The sequence below is a fragment of the Chlorocebus sabaeus genome, chromosome 11, assembly GCF_047675955.1.
Source record: "Chlorocebus sabaeus isolate Y175 chromosome 11, mChlSab1.0.hap1, whole genome shotgun sequence".
NCBI lineage: Eukaryota > Metazoa > Chordata > Mammalia > Primates > Cercopithecidae > Chlorocebus > Chlorocebus sabaeus.
The window spans coordinates 78,381,662-78,402,300 of NC_132914.1; the positions used below are offsets into that span (position 1 = coordinate 78,381,662).

The 20,639-nt window shown below is 35.4% G+C and overlaps 1 protein-coding gene and 1 pseudogene across 1 annotated transcript in view; one reads left to right on the top strand and one right to left on the bottom strand.

Annotated features, from left to right (window-relative positions):
- The window catches only part of ACSS3 (acyl-CoA synthetase short chain family member 3), a 181,992-nt gene that overhangs the window by 100,622 nt on the left and 60,731 nt on the right, over positions 1 to 20,639 (top strand). The gene's annotated exons all lie outside the window — the stretch shown is intronic.
- On the bottom strand, positions 18,963 to 19,888 carry LOC119620278 (small ribosomal subunit protein uS5 pseudogene; annotated as a pseudogene).

Consider the following 20,639-nt stretch of genomic DNA (forward strand, 5'->3'; position numbering starts at 1 on the left):
GCAGGCCAAGGGAGAATGGCATGGTGCTGAAAGGAATAAGAATAAAATAAAAAACAAAACTGCTAACCAGACATGCTGTCCTTCAGGAATTAAGGATAAATAAAGTATTTCACAAATAAACAAAAGCTGAAGGAATTCATTATCACTAGACCTGCCTTATAAGAAATATTTAAGGAAGTCCTTCAGGCAGAAACAAAGGAAAGATTATTACTAACATGAATACATACGAAAGTATAAAACTTTGTTCTAGAGGTAATGGTGGTGCATAAATCATATATACACCTAGTATGAAGGTTAAAAGTCAATTAATTAATTAATAATAGCCAATATGTTGGTTAGAAGCACACAATGTAAAAAGATGCATATTTTGACATCAAAAACAAATTGTGTATCAGGAGGAGCATAAAAATCTAGAGATTTTGTATGCAACAGAAGTTAAGTTTTTATCAGCTTAAAAAAGTGCATTATATCTATAAGATTGTAACCAACCAACTTAGCTTCAAACTGCATTTTAAACTGTTTTTCTTTCTTTCCTCTTTTCTCCCCAGTCTCAGGACACAGTGTTGAGACAAATTACAAATGCATTTTCTAGAATGTGCTGTGAACCTCCATTCTCTTTCCCTTTCCCACTTTATCCTCCCATGCCTTATGCACATTTATTTACCTAAATGCTTGCCAAATGCACATCGTGCTCACTTATCTGGTCATGTAATTTTCTTAGAAGCTTCAGGACATGAATACTGACACAGAAGAGACACCTCCAGAATTCTCTCCCCATGCAGGCCACTAAAAATTGTAACTGGCAAAGGGTCCAGCTGCTCACTGCTTGTAGAAAGAAGCCAAAATAACAAGAGTGAGGTGTGATAAAAAGAGAGGAGACTTTATTATCCATGCTAGCAAGGGGAAGAGTGGAACATTTTTTGGAAGAATTCCACCCACTTTTCCCCTTGTTAGCGCAGATAATTAAAACTCCTCTCTTTTTATCACACTTTGTTCTTGTGATTTTTGTTTCTTTCTACAAGTGACAAATGGCCAGAACCTTTGCTGGTTACAAGAGGTTTTATGTAAACCTCATGGCAGCCATAAAACAAAAATCTACAGCAGAGACCCAAATGATAAAGAGAAAGGAATCAAAGCTTAGCACTACAGAAATTATCAAATAACAAAGGTAGACAACAAGAAAGGGGAAAAGGAACACAGAAGCTACAAAATAACCAGAAGATCAATAAAATGGCAGTAGTAAGTTCTTACCTATTAATAATAACTTTGACTGTAAACAGATTTTCTTCTCTAACCAAAATCATGTAGTTGCTGAATGGATTAAACAAGTTCCACTGAGGTGACCCACCTAAGCCTTAAGGACACATATAGGCTGAAAGTAAAAAGATGGAAGAGGAACGTCCATGCAAATAGAATCCATAAGAGAGCAGTAGTGGTTATACTTACATCTGATGAAATAGACTTCAAATCAAAAGCTGTCACAAGAGACACAGGTCATTCGTTAATGATAAAAGGGTCGTTCATTAAGATAACTCAACCACTGTAAATATGTATACACCCAATATTGGATGAGCTAAATATATAAAGCAAATTTTAATGAACATGAAAGGAGAAATAGATAGCAATACAATATGATATACTTCAAAATCCCGCTTTCAACAATGAATAGATCAAACTGACAGAAAATTAATAAGGTGATACTGGACTTAAATTGAACTTTTGACAAAATTGCCCTAACAGGCATATACAAAACTTCACTTCCAGCAGAAGCAGAGTCCTTATTTTCCTCTAGTGTACGCAGAACATTCTCCAGGATAGACTACATGTTAGACCACAAAAAAAGCCATAATAAACTTAATAAGATTGAAATAATATTTAGTATAATTTTAGACCACAATGATATGAAACTATAAGTTAATAACAGGAGTAATCTTGTGAAGTTCACAAATAATGTGGAAATTAAACATCACACTCTTGAACAATCAATGCGTCAAAGAAGAAATCGAAAGAACAATTTAAAAACATCTTGAGGCAAATGATAATGGAAACACAATATGCCAAAACTTGTGGGATGCAGCAAAAGCAGTTCCAGGATGAAAATTTATAGCAGTAAATGCCGACATTTAGAAAGAAGAAAGACCCCAAATAAATATTCTAACATTACCCCTCAAGGAATGCAAAACAAATAACTAACCAAAAATTAGCAGATGGAAATAATAAATATCAGAACAGCAATAAATCAAATAGAGAAGAGAAAAATCATAAAAATAATTAAGAAAACTAAAGTTTGCTTTTTGAAGAGCAACAACAAAACTTACAAACTCTTAATGAAAACACTAAAATAAATAAAATCAAAAATAAAAATGAAGAAATTCTAACAGTCTTCTAAAAAATAAAGAGGGTCATAAGGGAATATTATGAACAATTATATGCCAACGAATTGGATAAACTAGAGAAAATGGATAAATTCCTAGAAAAATATAAGCTACCAATATTGAGTCAATTAAAGTGATTTAAGAAGTAATCAAAACCATTCCCACAAGGAAAAGCCCAAGACCAGATGGTTTTAGAGCTGAATTTTACCAAACATTCAAAGCATAATTTATGTCAATATTTCTAAAACTCTTCTGAAAAATAAAGCTAGAAATGTACTTCCAGACGTGTTTTACGAGGCCAGCATCGTTCTAACACCTAAGTTAGACAAAGATATCACAAGAAAACTATGGTTAATTTTTCTGAGGAACGTTCATGCAAAAATTCTTAGTCAAGTATTATCAAAACAAATCCAACAACACATGAAAAGATTATACATTGTGTTCATGTGAGATTTTTCCATGGCATGCAAAACTGGTTTAACATACATAAACCTATCAGTGTGATACATCACATTAACGGGATCATCCTAATTGACACAGAAAAAGCATTCAACAAAATCCAACATCCTTTCTTGATAAAAACCTTCAACAGTTTAGGTATAGAAGGAATGTTTATAATAATAAAGACTTTATGAAAAAACCACAGCTAACATTACAATCACTGGAGAGAACTGAAAGCTTTTCCACTAAGATCTGGTAAGGCAAGGATGCCCACTCATGCCACTTCTATTCAACATAATACTGTAACACTAGCAAGAACAATCAGACAAGAAAAAGAAATAAAATGTATCTAATTTGAAAAAGAAGAAATAAAATTATCTCTATTTGTAGATGATGTGGTCCTATATACAAAAAGCTCCAAAGATACCACAAAAAAGTTATTACTAATAAGTGAAATCACTAAATTGAGGAATACAAAATCAACATACAAAAATCATGTCATTTTCATACAAAAATAATGATCTAACTGAAAAGAAATCAAGAAAAACCCCATATGCAATCACATTGAAAAAATAAAATAAAATACCTTGGAATAATTTTAACCAAAGAGGTGGAAAACTATATTGGTACTGTAAAACTATACATTAAAACTATAAAATATTGATGAAAGAAATGGAAGAAAACCCAAATAAATGGAAAGATAGCCAATTGCTCATGGATTGGAGGATTTAATATTATTAAAATGTCCATGCTCTCAAAAGCAATATATAGATTCAATGCAATCTCTATCAAAATCCAAATGGCATTCTTCACGGAAATAGAAAAATTATCCTAAAAAATGTATGAAAACATAAAAGACCCCAAGAAGGCACAGCTATTCTGAGAAAGAACAACAAAATTGGAGGCATCACACTTCCTGATTTAAAAGTACATTACAAAGCTATAGTAATTAAAGCAGTAGCTTACTGGCATGAAAATAAAAACATAGATCAGTGTGGCACAGGACAGAGAGCCCAGAAATAGATCCAAACATATATGGTCAACTAAGTCTTGATAAGCACACCAAGAAGACCCAATAGGGAATAGTAGTCTCTTTAATAAAAGGTATTGGTAAAACTGGGTTTCCAGATATAAAAGAAGGAAATTAGATCCTTAACCTACATCATACACAAAAATCAACTCAAAATCGATAAAAGACCTAAATATAAGACCAGAAATGATAAAACTTCTAGAAGAGAACATGGGGGAAAAGTTTCTGGCTGTTGGACTTGGCAATGGTTTTCTGTATATCATATCAAACGCTCAGGTCGCAAAAGCAAAAATAAATAAATGGAATTACATGAAACTAAAAAGCTCTGCACAGCAAAGGAAATAGCTAACAAAAAGAAACAGCTGCCTATGAAGTGGGAAAAAATATTCGCAACTCATATATCTGATAAGGGGTTAATATCCAAAATTTTATAAAGAACTCATAGAGCTCAATTGTGGAAAAACAAATAACCTGATCAAAAAATGGGCAAAAGACCTGGATACAGATTTCTCCAACAAAGGCATAAAAATAGCCAACACGTATATAGAAAGGTATTCAACATCATTAGTTATCAGGGTAATGCAAATGAAAACTGCTATGAGATGTCACCTCATATCTATTAGATGCTATTATCAAAAAGTCAAAAGATAACAAATGTTGATAAAGGTGTGGAGTAAAGGAAACTCTTGTACTCTGTTCTTGGGAATGTAGATTGTTACAGCCATTTTGGAAAACAGTATGGAGGTTTCTAAAGAAATTAAAATTAGAACTACCATATGATCTAGCTATCCGTCTTCTGGGTATATACTCAATGGAAATGAAGTCACCACCTCATAAACATATTTGCATTCCCGTGTTCATTGTGGCATCATTCACAATAGCAAAGAGATAGAAACAACCTGTGTCTGTCGATGCACAAATGGATAAAGAAACTGTGATACACATATACAATGGAATATCATTTTGTTCTAAAAAAGAGTAAGATTTTGTCAGTTGCCACGACATAGATAAAGCTGGAGACACTACATTGTTAAGTAGGTCAGACAAAGAAAAATATTACATCATCTCATTTATATATGGAATTTTAAAACAAAAAAAGATAAAAACAGATATAGAGAAGAAAACCATGGTTTCCAGGATTTCCCAAGAAGGGGGCAAATGAACAGATATTCAGATAAACAGGTCAGAGGGTACAAAGTAGCAGGTGTGTAGGATGAACAAGTCTAGAGATCTAGCGTACAACATATAACTTTCCAACTTTAGCAACCACCATTATTAAAATTAAACAAGAAAATGTACAAGCAAAAATGAAATTTCTTCATAAAGTTACCAATATTTCTTTCTGAAAAGCTCTTGGAGATACCCTGTGTCTTATCTACTGCACAAATATGAGCTCATATTCAGAGCTAACACTCCGGTTAGAATGATAAAATGGCAATGCCTGTATGTTTGGCTATCTTTGAGTTTGTGGTGGAGTTGCATATAAGCATTTCAAATAGCCAGCTCTCATTACTAAATCTTTCTTTATTCAGCTACCAGTTATCACAACAGTGGTCAAATCAGACAAGTAAATAATATGAATCCATTTTGTGAAAAAAATAAAAATTATAATTTATACATGTTAGAAAAGTGTTACCTCTCTCTGTCTGTTTCCTATATTTTAAAGCGACAAGGGTTGTTTGAGTTTATTTTTATCCCTCTGGTGCTTAGAATAAAAATTTTGGTTTAGGAGGAAGATTTTTATTAAACTGAGTCAGCAAGTTGAGGCTGATAATAGAGAAATGATTGCTATCTTGTTTGTATATGTATGACTCAAGGTTACACAGGTAAGCCTAAAGCTACATAAATATGAATGTGCCCAACTCTGGAATGATTTTAAATCCCATAACGATGTAGAAAACAGGAAAGCAAATTAGAAGGATAACATTATTGCTAAGCAAATTTCAGGACAGGATACCGCTAAAGGGAAGTGAATTATATTCACTACCTTAAAAAACTTACACTTTTTTATTTAGCATTTTTTGAATTTAGAGATATTCAGAGTATCTCTTCTGTGATACACTTGATAAAAGATATTGAAAAGTGTTGTTATTGAACAAACCTAAAAATTTAAAGATGATATATATCTCTGTAGATTAGTAAATAATGAAACTGATCTAGCCTTAGGAGCATGAGAATTTTCACATATTATATCAAAATAATATTTATGGTTCCAAGTTTATGTCATTGCTTTAAAAAATATTTTCATATGAAGTAGAAGTAATTTAACAGGGATCTCTGTGTACATTTATATTTCAACTTTTATTGAGTTATACATACAGAAAAGAACATAAATCAGAATTTTAAAAGTTATAATTACTACAAAGTGAACACATCCATTGAACACATCCAGATCAAGAAATAGCACATAACCTGCATCCCAGAAGCCCTCTCTTTTGTCCTTTCCCAACCATGTCTCTTCCTGGCTTCCCAAAAATATGCCTTATCCTGACCTGTATCACTATATATTAGTTTTGTTTGATTTTTTGAACTTGATATAAATGGACTCATACAGAATGTATTCTTTGTTACCTGGCTTCTTTCATTTCGTTAATGCCTTGAACTTCATCCAGAAAGTTGCAGTCAAAGTGGTTCTTGCATTTTGATTGCTGATTAGATCACTCTTCATGAGTATTTCAGTTTATTTACCTATTTTTCAGTTGAAATAATTTTTAATGTTATTGTTTTAAGTTGGCAGATACAGTGATACATTTACTCTGTAAAACATGATGTTCAATTCCAAAGTATAGATACATTGTAGAATGACTAAACCTAGCTAATTAACACATGCATTACCTTACATAGTTCTTGTTTTTGTGGTAAGAACACTTTACATTTATTCTCTTAGCATTTTTCAGAAAGAATATATTAACTTTAGTCATCATGCTTTACAACAGATCTCTTGGAGTTATTCCCCCTATTTCACTGAAATTTTGTAGCCTTTGACCAGTATCTCCCAACTAACCTCTCCCCCTCCAACCAACATAGCTGCTGGTAACCACCATTCTATTCTCTATCAGATCAGCAGTTGAATGCTTTTCTGGTTGTTTCTGATTTTTTGACTCTTATACAGTTGCAGCATTAATAATACATGTCTTTTTGGTGTCCATACACATATATTGCTGTTGAGCATATGTAACTAAAGTATAATGGCTACATTACAGGGTATGTCAAACAGTTTTCCAAGGTTTTCACCAATTTACACACTCACTTGCAGTGTGTGATTGTTCTAGAGTTTCCATGTCTCCACCAGAAGATGGCATTTTCAGTATTTTAAATTTTGGCCATTCTGATTGTCATGTAGGGATATCTCATTATCATTTAATTTGCATGTCAAGGTTATTAATGAGGTTGATCACCTTTTAATAATTGTTTGGCCATTGAAAGATCCTCTTTTATAACATGCTTATTCAAGTCTTTTGCAAATTTTGTTTTCTCTTTCTTGTTAATTTGTAGGAGTTTTTCATACTTTATTTTGGATCCAAGTCCTTTACTGACTTATGTGTATTATAAACAATCTTCTCCAACTTCTGACTTAAATTTTCCTTTTACCATCATAATGGTGACTTCTGATAAAAAGATGTGCCTTCTTATCAATAGTTTTCTTTTTGATTACTGCTTTTCAAGTCTTATTTAAAACATAGGTGTTGTTCCTGAATTTCATTTTCTAGAAATTTTATTGTTCATTTTACCTTTCATACTTACAACTATAATCTATCTGGAATAGATTTGTGTGTATGACATTAAGGAAGAGGCTGAGTTTTATTTTTTCCTTATGTATATCCATTTGATCAATTTCTATTTATTTAAATGGCCGTGTTTTTCTAACTGCCGTGCAGCAACACCTTTGTTATGACAGGGCCTACAAATACCTGGTTTGTTTCTCAATTCTACTCTGTGCCATCGGCCTACTTGTCTGTATTCACATTACTCTTACATTGTCTTTATCACTATACATTTATAACAGATCTTTATCTACTATTAATATATCAAGCTTGTTCTTTTTCAAATTTGTTTTGAATATTCTTGGCCTGTTTTATTTCTAAACAAATTTTACTATCAGCCTAGCAGTTTTAAACACACACACTTAAGGAGAGATAGAGAGTTTACAGATTGATACAGTGAAAATGTCCGTGTTAACATGTATATCTCCTTGTTTATTTAGGACTTTAATTTCTCTCATTAATTATTTTTGACTTACTGTGTGAAAATCTTGCATATCTTTTTATATTTAAGAAATTTTACTTTTATGCTATGGTCAATGGTATTATTTATACTTGCATTATTTGGTCCTAATATAACAACATGTAACTGTTTTTGTACAATAACCTACTTTCTGAAGATCTTCCCCAAGTTACTTATTAATTGTAGTAGTTTTAATATATATATGTATGATTGTATTATGTACAGAGTCATGTAGTTTGAGAAAAGTATCTATTTTATTTCTTCTTTTATGCTGCTTATTTCTTTTTTTTAACTTTATTCCTAGGATCCTCCAGTAAAGTATTTAATTGAATTGGTGGCAAAGCTCATTTTTGTGTCATCCAGATTATGAGGAAGAAAGCTCTCAATATTCATTATTAAAGAAAATGATTTTAGCATTTTTGTTATTAACATATTATTTGTTTGGAGAAAAGCTATCAAATTAAGAAAGTTTCTATTTTTGGTGTTTGGGATTTTATCTATGTTTTTTCTTCATCTTCTGATAACCATATGACTTTTCCCCCTCTTATTCTACTAGGAGTTAATGTGCTGAATTACAGTGACTGATTTTTTAAGTGTCAAATCATTCTTACAATCTTGAAATAAATGCATCTCGGTTAATATATTATGCTTTTTAAATATAGCTGAATTTAATTTGCTGACATTTTGTTGAAGATTTTTTTTAGTAGACCTTGTTTTTAGAGCAATTTTAGGTCACAGCAAAATCTCATGGAAAGTTCAGAGCTTCTATATAGCTTATGTTTTCACACATGCACGGCCTCCCCCGTTATGAACATCTCACATTCGGGTTGTATCTCCTTTAAAATTGATGAACCTAGATTGATATCTCCTTATCATCCAGAATCCATAATTTAAATACATTTTCATTCTTGGTATTGAACATTCTATGAAGTTTAGCAGAAGTATTATGACATGCATCCATCACTATGGCATGGTTTTACCTGCACTAAAAATCTTCTATGCTCCACCTGCTACTCCCCTTCCTTTCTATAGTTGGGGATTTCTTTAAAACCTAGGGTTTTAATCAAGATTTATCTCTTATTTTCCTTCCTTATACTCTCACTGGTTTTGGTTTCAGCGTTTTACTTGTCTCATAAAATGGGCATGAAAGTCCTTTTCCCCACTATTATCTGGAAGATTTTATGTACAATTGATTTTATTTAAATGTTTTGAAGTATTTAAAAATCAGATAAAACTCTCTGGGCCAGAAGTGACATTATGGGAAGGTTTTTAAGTTATGAATTCAATTTCCTGTTGATGCAAACTGCTTCTTAAATCTGTGACTTGATATCTTTCACTTATTTTTGAAACTTTTCCGTCTCTTCAAATACTTCTTCTACTTTATTTTCCCTTCTTAAACTTTGACACTTTAATAACACATATGTTAGAACTTTTTACCATATCACCTATATTTCATAGGCTCCATTTGATGATTTTTCTGCTTTTTATCACAGTTGCAGTTAGATGATTTTATTGTAACCTGTATTTTGGGTTTCAAATCCTCTCTCTAGTTGTATCTAAACTTTCATCGAGTTTATAATTTCTTAATATTTTTCAGTTTAAATATTATCATTTGATTCTTTATTATAATTTCCAGTTCTCTGCTAATATTCTATGTATATTTCCTGAACATATTCATCCAAGTTATATTGAAGTCTATGAGTGATAGCAAAAACACCTGATTTTATATGTGTTTTTCTAATGTCTCTTTTTTTCTCATGAGTGTCTAATCATATGGCCTTGTCTTCCATTATATCACTGTTATAAGAAAATAGCTATTTTGGCCAGGCGCGGTGGCTCATGCCTGTAATTCCAGCACTTTGGGAGGCCAAGGCAAGTGGATCACTTGAGGTCAGGAGTTCGAGACCAGCCTGGCCAACGTAGTGAAACCCCATCTCTACTAAAAATACAAAAATTAGCTGGGCATGGTGGCGGGTGTCTGTAATCCCAGCCACTCGGGAGGCTGAGGCAGAAGAATGGCTTGAATCCAGGAGGTGAGGTCGCAGTGAGCTGAGATTTCACTCTTGCACTCCAGCCCCGGGCGACAGAGCAAGACTCCACCTCAGTTAAAAAAAAAAAAAAAAAAAAAAAAGAGAATACAGAAAAAAGAAAATAGCTGTTTTGAGATACCGGATGTTTTCATATCCCCACAGAGTGATTCTTATTCTGACAGGCAATTGTCTTAAGGGAAGATCACTTCTATTCAATTAGGAATGGAGCTGATTTGAAGCTAGACTCCAATATTTGAGAAGCTTGGTTTCTTTCCAGTTTACCTCCATTATTAGGTATACGTCTTCAGGTGTGCAAACTGAATGCCTGGGTGTTTTATGTCACCTTTTTTCCATTGTGAATTTTAAATTTCGATTTTCCTTTCCCAAGAAATTATTATGACTGGATTTACCATTTAGTTCCAACGCCTGTCAGTCAGTCACATAGTTTTTGTTCAGTTTCCCAGCACTTCAATTACTATTTCCAATTAACAAGTGTCCCAAGAAGGAAAGCAGTAAGACAAGCAGTCTTGTGTCTCTATGTTTTTTCCCTTTGGGCTTTTGATGTCTTAAGTGCTATTACCTTTGAGTTCTCTGATGTATTCAAAAGATACTTCATTTTTACATTTTTCCAGTTTGTTTGGTTGTACTTGAGAAAAAGAGAGAGATAAAGAGTTGTGCCTGAGAAAAAGAGAGATAGAGAGATGAGAGAGACAGAGAGACACTGCTGGGCAAAATGCTAGTCAGCCATTGACAGAAGAGTCAAATACATGTGTAATATTAACACTAGTATCTTTACATTTTAAAAGTGAATTCTAATGGGAGCAAATAGAAGAAAATTGAATGTAGGGAAAATAAAGATAACCATAGGGATATTGATGGCAAAAAATAATGATAATCTGTCATGTGAACTAGAAGTCAATGAGGCATCACTGAAATAATCTATTTTAATTTAACATCTGTTGGCACAAGTGAAGAGTAATTTTTGCTTATTTGGTAGTTTACGGACCTTGAAGGAAATATTCACTTTCATTTTTTTTTTTGGTCCTCACTTTATTCACTGAAAATTCTTCATCAAATTTGTCTTTAGCTTTTTATTCATTTCTATTTTTGACTAAAATTAATTTGACAGCATTATCATTTTTCCATTTCCCTTTTTGCTTAATTTTCAGCTTCATTTGAGTCTTGAGTTATGTTCAGCTTTATATAAAATTAGGGAAAGGTGCATAGGTCTCATGCCCATTCATTTTCTCTCCCCTCCTTTTTTTCTATTCTGGATATTATTATTTTATTTAGTTTATAGTATTATAGATTTTAAAGTAGATAAACCTTTCCATGTGTTACCATCATCAGAAATTATCTACACACTTAATAGTCAATAATAATCTAGGACAGCACTCCAATAAACTGATCTCTGTGCAATATGATAGGCACATGTGATTATTAAACTCTTGAATTGGATTAGTATTACTGAGAAATTTATATGGCACTTTTTTTTTTTTTAATTTTAACTAATTGAAATTTTAAGGGAGGCCGACGCAGATGGATCACAAGGTCAGGAGATGGAGACTCATCCTGGCTAACACGGTGAAACCCTGTCTCTACTAAAAATACAAAAAATTAGCCAGGCGTGGTGGTGGGCACCTGTAGTCCCAGTCAGTAGGGAAGCTGAGGCAGGAGAATGGCGCGAACCCGGGAGGCAGAGCTTGCAGTGAGCCGACATCGCGCCACTGCACTCCAGCCTGGGCAACAGAGCGAGACTCCGTCTCAAAAAAAAAAAGAAAAGATAAAGAAAAAGAAAAACTTAAATGGCCACATATGGCTAGTAGCTACTATATTGTACAGTCCAATATAGAGCATATATAAGTAACTTAGGTAAATTTACCATCCGGATGGCCCAGATTACTCTACAAAAATGTCAATTTTAACTTTTTAAAATGTGTATTTACACAAGATATATTTATGAATTTTCCACTGTAGGCATTTATTCCTTTGTATTATTAATAAAATAATGTCAAGTCATTAATGAGGAATTTAACTGTTGAAAAGGTTACTATTTTTTTCTTCTTTTTTTTTTTAATTTATTTATTATTATTATACTTTAAGTTGTAGGGTACATGTGCATAACGTGCAGGTTTGTTACATATGTATACTTGTGCCATGTTGCTGTGCTGCACCCATCAACTCGTCATTTACATCAGGTATAACTCCCAATGCAATCCCTCCCCCCTCCCCCCTCCCCATGATAGGCCCCGGTGTGTGATGTTCCCCTTCCCGAGTCCAAGTGATCTCATTGTTCAATTCCCACCTATGAGTGAGAACATGCGGTGTTTGGTTTTCTGTTCTTGTGATAGTTTGCTAAGAATGATGGTTTCCAGCTGCATCCATGTCACTACAAAGGACACAAACTCATCCTTTTTTATGGCTGCATAGTATTCCCTGGTGTATATGTGCCACATTTTCTTAATCCAATCTGTCACTGATGGACATTTGGGTTGATTCCAAGTCTTTGCTATTGTGAATTGTGCTGCAATAAACATATGTGTGCATGTGTCTTTATAGCAGCATAATTTATAATCCTTTGGGTATATACCCAGTAATGGGATGGCTGGGTCATATGGTACATCTAGTTCTAGATCCTTGAGGAATCGCCATACTGTTTTCCATAATGGTTGAACTAGTTTACAATCCCACCAACAGTGTAAAAGTGTTTCTGTTTCTCCACATCCTCTCCAGCACCTGTTGTTTCCTGACTTTTGAATGATCGCCATTCTAACTGGTGTGAGATGGTATCTCATTGTGGTTTTGATTTGCATTTCTCTGATGGCCAGTGATGATGAGCATTTTTTCATGTGTCTGTTGGCTGTATGAATGTCTTCTTTTGAGAAATGTCTGTTCATATCCTTTGCCCACTTTTTGATGGGGTTGTTTGTTTTTTTCTTGTAAATTTGTTTGAGTTCTTTGTAGGTTCTAGATATTAGCCCTTTGTCAGATGAGTAGATTGCAAAAATTTTCTCCCATTCTGTAGGTTGCCTGTTCACTCTGATGGTAGTTTCTTTTGCTGTGCAGAAGCTCTTTAGTTTAATGAGATCCCATTTGTCAATTTTGGCTTTTGCTGCTGTTGCTTTTGGTGTTTTAGACATGAAGTCTTTGCCCATGCCTATGTCCTGAATGGTACTACCTAGGTTTTCCTCTAGGATTTTTATGGTATTAGGTCTAACATTTAAGTCTCTTGACTTAATCCATCTTGAATTAATTTTCGTATAAGGAGTAAGGAAAGGATCCAGTTTCACCTTTCTACTTATGACTAGCCAATTTTCCCACCACCATTTATTAAATAGGGAATCCTTTCCCCATTTCTTGTTTCTCTCAGGTTTGTCAAAGATCAGATGGCTGTAGATGTGTGGTATTATTTCTGAGGACTCTGTTCTGTTCCATTGGTCTATATCTCTGCTTTGGTACCAGTACCATGCTGTTTTGGTTACTGTAGCCTTGTAGTATAGTTTGAAGTCAGGTAGCGTGATGCCTCCAGCTTTGTTCTTTTGACTTAGGATTGTCTTGGAGATGCGGGCTCTTTTTTGGTTCCATATGAACTTTAAAGCAGTTTTTTCCAATTCTGTGAAGAAGCTCATTGGTAGCTTGATGGGGATGGCATTGAATCTATAAATTACCTTGGGCAGTATGGCCATTTTCACGATATTGATTCTTCCTATCTATGAGCATGGTATGTTCTTCCATTTGTTTGTGTCCTCTTTGATTTCACTGAGCAGTGGTTTGTAGTTCTCCTTGAAGAGGTCCTTTACATCCTTGTAAGTTGGATTCCTAGGTATTTTATTCTCTTTGAAGCAATTGTGAATGGAAGTTCATTCCTGATTTGGCTCTCTGTTTGTCTGTTACTGGTGTATAAGAATGCTTGTGATTTTTGCACATTAATTTTGTATCCTGAGACTTTGCTGAAGTTGCTTATCAGCTTAAGGAGATTTTGGGCTGAGACAATGTGGTTTTCTAAATATACAATCATGTCATCTGCAAACAGGGACAATTTGACTTCTTCTTTTCCTAACTGAATCCCCTTGATTTCTTTCTCTTGCCTGATTGCCCTAGCCAGAACTTCCAACACTATGTTGAATAGGAGTGGTGAGAGAGGGCATCCCTGTCTTGTGCCAGTTTTCAAAGGGAATTTTTCCAGTTTTTGCCCATTCAGTATGATATTGGCTGTGGGTTTGTCATAAATAGCTCTTATGATTTTGAGGTACGTTCCATCAATACCGAATTTATTGAGCGTTTTTAGCATGAAGGGCTGTTGAATTTTGTCAAAAGCCTTTTCTGCATCTATTGAGATAATGATGTGGTTCTTGTCTTTGGTTCTGTTTATATGCTGGATTATGTTTATTGATTTGCGAATGTTGAACCAGCCTTGCATCCCAGGGATGAAGCCCACTTGATCATGGTGGATAAGCTTTTTGATGTGTTGCTGAATCCAGTTTGCCAGTATTTTATTGAGGATTTTTGCATCGATGTTCATCAGGGATATTGGTCTAAAATTCTCTTTTTTTGTTGTGTCTCTGCCAGGCTTTGGTATCAGGATGATGTTGGCCTCATAAAATGAGTTAGGGAGGATTCCCTCTTTTTCTATTGATTGGAATAGTTTCAGAAGGAATGGTACCAACTCCTCCTTGTACCTCTGGTAGAATTCAGCTGTGAATCCATCTGGTCCTGGACTTTTTTTGGTTGTTAGGCTATTAATTATTGCCTCAATTTCAGAGCCTGCTATAGGTCTATTCAGGGATTCAACTTCTTCCTGGTTTAGTCTTGGAAGAGTGTAAGTGTCCAGGAAATTATCCATTTCTTCTAGATTTTCCAGTTTATTTGCGTAGAGGTGTTTATAGTATTCTCTGATGGTAGTTTGTATTTCTGTGGGGTCGGTGGTGATATCCCCTTTATCATTTTTAATTGCGTCGATTTGATTCTTCTCTCTTTTCTTCTTTATTAGTCTTGCTAGCGGTCTGTCAATTTTGTTGATCTTTTCAAAAAACCAACTCCTGGATTCATTGATTTTTTGGAGTGTTTTTTGTGTCTCTATCTCCTTCAGTTCTGCTCTGATCTTAGTTATTTCTTGCCTTCTGCTAGCTTTCGAATGTGTTTGCTCTTGCTTCTCTAGTTCTTTTAATTGCGATGTTAGAGTGTCAATTTTAGATCTTTCCTGCTTTCTCTTGTGGGCATTTAGTGCTATAAATTTCCCTCTACACACTGCTTTAAATGTGTCCCAGAGATTCTGGTATGCTGTATCTTCGTTCTCATTGGTTTCAAAGAACATCTTTATTTCTGCCTTCATTTCGTTATGTACCCAGTAGTCATTCAGGAGCAGGTTGTTCAGTTTCCATGTAGTTGAGCGGTTTTGATTGAGTTTCTTAGTACTGAGTTCTAGTTTGATTGCACTGTGGTCTGAGAGACAGTTTGTTATAATTTCTGTTCTTGTACATTTGCTGAGGAGTGCTTTACTTCCAATTACGTGGTCAATTTTGGAGTAAGTACGATGTGGTGCTGAGAAGAATGTGTATTCTGTTGATTTGGGGTGGAGAGTTCTATAGATGTCTATTAGGTCTGCTTGCTGCAGAGATGAGTTCAATTCCTGGATATCCTTGTTAACTTTCTGTCTCGTTGATCTGTCTAATGTTGACAGTGGAGTGTTGAAGTCTCCCATTATTATTGTATGGGAGTCTAAGTCTCTTTGTAAGTCTCTAAGGACTTGCTTTATGAATCTGGGTGCTCCTGTATTGGGTGCATATATATTTAGGATAGTTAGCTCTTCCTGTTGAATTGATCCCTTTACCATTATGTAATGGCCTTCTTTGTCTCTTTTGATCTTTGATGGTTTAAAGTCTGTTTTATCAGAGACTAGTATTGCAACCCCCGCTTTTTTTTGTTCTCCATTTGCTTGGTAAATCTTCCTCCATCCCTTTATTTTGAGCCTATGTATGTCTCTGCGTGTGAGATGGATCTCCTGAATACAGCAGACTGATGGGTCTTGACTCTTTATCCAGTTTGCCATTCTGTGTCTTTTAATTGGAGCATTTAGTCCATTTACATTTAAGGTTAAGATTGTTATGTGTGAACTTGATCCTGCCATGATGATATTAACTGGTTATTTTGCTCGTTAGTTGATGCAGTTTCTTCCTAGCCTTGATGGTCTTTACATTTTGGCATGTTTTTGCAATGGCTGGTACCGGTTGTTCCTTTCCATGTTTAGTGCTTCCTTCAGGGTCTCTTGTAAGGCAGGCCTAGTGGTGACAAAATCTCTAAGCATTTGCTTATCTGTAAAGGATTTTATTTCTCCTTCACTTATGAAACTTAGTTTGGCTGGATATAAAATTCTGGGTTTAAAATTCTTTTCTTTAAGAATGTTGAATATTGGCCCCCACTCTCTTCTGGCTTGAAGAGTTTCTGCCGAGAGATCTGCTGTTAGTCTGATGGGCTTCCCTTTGTGGGTAACCCGACCTTTCTCTCTGGCTGCCCTTAAGATTTTTTCCTTCATTTCAACTTTGGTGAATCTGGCAATTATGTGTCTTGGAGTTGCTCTTCTCGAGGAGTATCTTTGTGGCGTTTTCTGTATTTCCTGGATTTGAATGTTGGCCTGCCCTACTAGGTTGGGGAAGTTCTCCTGTATGATATCCTGAAGAGTGTTTTCCAACTTGGTTCCATTTTCCCCCTCACTTTCAGGCACCCCAATCAGACGTAGATTTGGTCTTTTTACATAATCCCATACTTCTTGCAGGCTTTGTTCATTTCTTTTTCTTCTTTTTTCTTTTGGTTTCTCTTCTCGCTTCATTTCATTCATGTGATCCTCAATCGCTGACATTCTTTCTTCCAGTTGATCGAGTCGGTTACTGAAGCTTGTGCATTTGTCACGTATTTCTCGTGTCATGGTTTTCATCTCTTTCATTTCGTTTATGACCTTCTCTGCATTAATTACTCCAGCCATCAATTCTTCCACTTTTTTTTCAAGATTTTTAGTTTCTTTGCGCTGGGTACGTAATTCCTCCTTTAGCTCTGAGAAATTTGATGGACTGAAGCCTTCTTCTCTCATCTCGTCGAAGTCATTCTCCGTCCAGCTTTGATCCGTTGCTGGCGATGAGCTGCGCTCCTTTGCCAGGGGAGATGCGCTCTTATTTTTTGAATTTCCAGCTTTTCTGCCCTGCTTTTTCCCCATCTTTGTGGTTTTATCTGCCTCTGGTCTTTGATGATGGTGATGTACTGATGGGGTTTTGGTGTAGGTGTCCTTCCTGTTTGATAGTTTTCCTTCTAACAGTCAGGACCCTCAGCTGTAGGTCTGTTGGAGATTGCTTGAGGTCCACTCCAGACCCTGTTTGCCTGGGTATCAGCAGCAGAGGCTCAGTTGAAAATGCAGAAATCACCGGTCTTCTGTGTCGCTCGCGCTGGGAGTTGGAGACTGGAGCTGTACCTATTCGGCCATCTTGCTCCGCCCCCGACATTAATCTTCTTCTTTTTTTTTTTTTTACAAAAGTTTCAAGGAAGTATCGTACTTCCTTGAAACCATAAGAAGATACCTGATGCCTAGGACAACTGTAAAATATAGATTTATACTAAGATTTGTTGTTTCAATTATTATCATGGTTACAAAAAGAGCAAATCACTTAGTATAGTTTTGTTTACTAAAAGGAATTGAGAGTTAAATTATATTTGATTAAATATTTATGAGATTTTGTTTCATCAATTATATCTTATTTCTAAATTTTATTTAGATTTGTATTCCGTTTATGTTCATTAGTATTATACTATTAGCAGTCTGTAATTGATAAAATAACAATAACTTTTTTATAGTTTGAGGAATTTTAATACAAAAATAAATGGATAGTTTCTGGCATATTTAGCGAAAGAAGTCATCAATATTACTTTGACGTTTTTCTAAACCACTAATTATCTCACAATTTTTCCTTTGCATTCAATACATAGTAAAGTGATTTTAATGGAAATGGAAGGGATTTTTCTGACTTTCAGAGAAGCAGCCACTTTTATCATCCATTGTGGAATATTGTACCTTTCAATTTATTAGTGCCCGCATGACGATTGCTATAATAATGATATTAAAAATAGCAGTAAACAAGTTTAGGAAGAAAAGCAATAGGAATATACTACAAAAACATAATAATAAATACTATGTTTTAAAATATATAATAGTCAAATTTGCCATCAAATAAGAGCTCAGTGCTAATGCATGGTTTATTATTATAATCAATTACTTAGATTAATTGTAATGTATGTGATGGAGGATGGGGGATAGCCAAAAAATATTACAACTTGCAAAAATGCTGGTAACATCAAGATATCAGCTGTCCCTTGGTTTGCTAAAAAATCTGTATTTTAATTTTTTAATTGACAATGTTGTACATTACATTTTCAATAGTGAATATTTTTGAAATTCTCAATCTCTAGTTTCATATATAAGCCAAAGACATGGGCATTTGAACCATCTAGAGTTCTTTAAACTAATTTATGGCTTAACAGGCATTGGAAATGTGGTATTAATACCTATAACATTATTCGTTTTGGCTGCTCTTTGCCTGCACTGCTGGGATCAGCCAAACCTATCATTTTATAAATGTTAATGTGTTATCTAAATGCGTAATATCTTTCATCACAGGAGTTTTCTAAAATATCAGAAAAGTGTTTGAATAACATATGATTAAAAACATGACCCTATTTTACAGTCCTAAGATTATCAACATTATGGCCTTTATATTTTTCATTTTGTCTTGTTTTTACATAACATTTAAAGTTATAGGTGTGTCCACCTCATTATTATTATTATTATTATTATTATTATTAGGCAGTAACCGGCTTAATTCATTTTATTTTTCTTGTATAAAAACCGTACGTTGTAGCCACAGCTGGAGCCTGGGTCCGCTGCACGGAGACTCTGGTGTGGGTCTTGACAAGGTGGTCAGTGAATTCCTGATAGGGTGACTTGGTAAATACAGTTTCCTTCCAGAGGTCAGAGGTCAGGTAGCTGTAGGTCTTAGAGATGGCATCAAAGGTGGCCTTGGCGAAGTTGCCCAGGGTGGCAGTGCAGCCCCGGGCTGAGGTGTAGCAGTCATGGATGCCAACCATCATGAGCAGCTTCTTGGGCACAGGCGCTGAGATGATGCCAGTGCCTCTGGGTGCAGGGATGAGGCACACCAGCACAGAGCCGCAGCGGCCTGTCACCTTGCAAAGGACGGTGTGGGGCTTGCCGATCTTGTTCCCCTAGTAGCCTCTGCGCACGGGGACGGTGGAGAGTTTGGCCAAGATGACCACCCCACGGATGGCGGTGGCCACCTCCTTGGAGCACTTAACACCCAGGCCAACGTGGCCATTGTAGTCCCTGATAGCAACAAACGCCTTGAACCTGGTGCGCTGGCCAGCACGGGTCTGCTTCTGCACCGGCATAGTCTTCAAAACCTCGTCTTTGAGAGAGGCCCCCAAGAAAAAGTCAATGATCTCAGATTCCTTAATGGGCAGGGAGAAGACGTAGATCTCCTCCAGGGACTTGATCTTCATGCCCTTGACCAAGCGGCCCAGCTTGGTGATGGGCATCCACTCCTTACCCTCGGCCTTACCTCCATGAGTTCCGCGGCCTCGGCCCCGGCCCCGGCCCCGGCCCCGGCCCATCCACGGTCGCGACCCCGGCCCAGGATGCCACTGCCAAAACCTCCGCGGAAGCCACCGCGGTTACCCATCCCAGGGCCACCGGGGCCTCCGGGCGCCCCCGCTGCACCAGCGTCATCCGCCATTTGGTGTTTTCTCGGTGAAGTCAACCTCATTTTAAACATTAAAACTTTACACTAATCTTTATTATACTTTAACCTACTTTAATAATTTAACGTTTAAACAATTTTTTCATTCTGTTATAACAATTCTCTCAAATGAGGTCATTTTGATCATCAAATTTTAATCTCAAATTACAAATACATACATTTGATTACTTAAATTTATCTCAAATTGCAAATGTATATGTAGTTTGTCAAAAAATTGTGTGCTTTTTTTTTTTTTCCTAGTCTCTGCCTCTTATTCATTCCCTTCCTTGCTCTCCCATTTTCGCCCTTACTTTTTATCCCCCTTCCTTGTTCTCAAAGGCTTAAAGATTACCCTAGCAGCATTGCATACTGTTAGTGGGTACTCACAAAAATTATTCAAATAATTTCTTAACAAAGACTAGCAATAGGTTACTCTCCTATCTGAAATTTAAAATAGTGCTTCTGTGTCTATATCAGAACGTGTAAATTTTACCTTTGGCATTTATTGTGCTAAAGAACTGCTCCTAGATAATTTTGAATATGGAGTTGAGAAATATACAAGTGGGCAGCTACTCAAATATTATTTTTGACAGTGGATTGTACCATTATATGAAGTCCTATAACAATGCCTAATTATTAAACCAATCATACTTTAAATTTTGGAAATCTGTTGAGATAACAGTTTATTTATAAAACATTAAGTAATAGATTGTCTTAGCTGCATTCCGTGACACTTGCATACCCACAC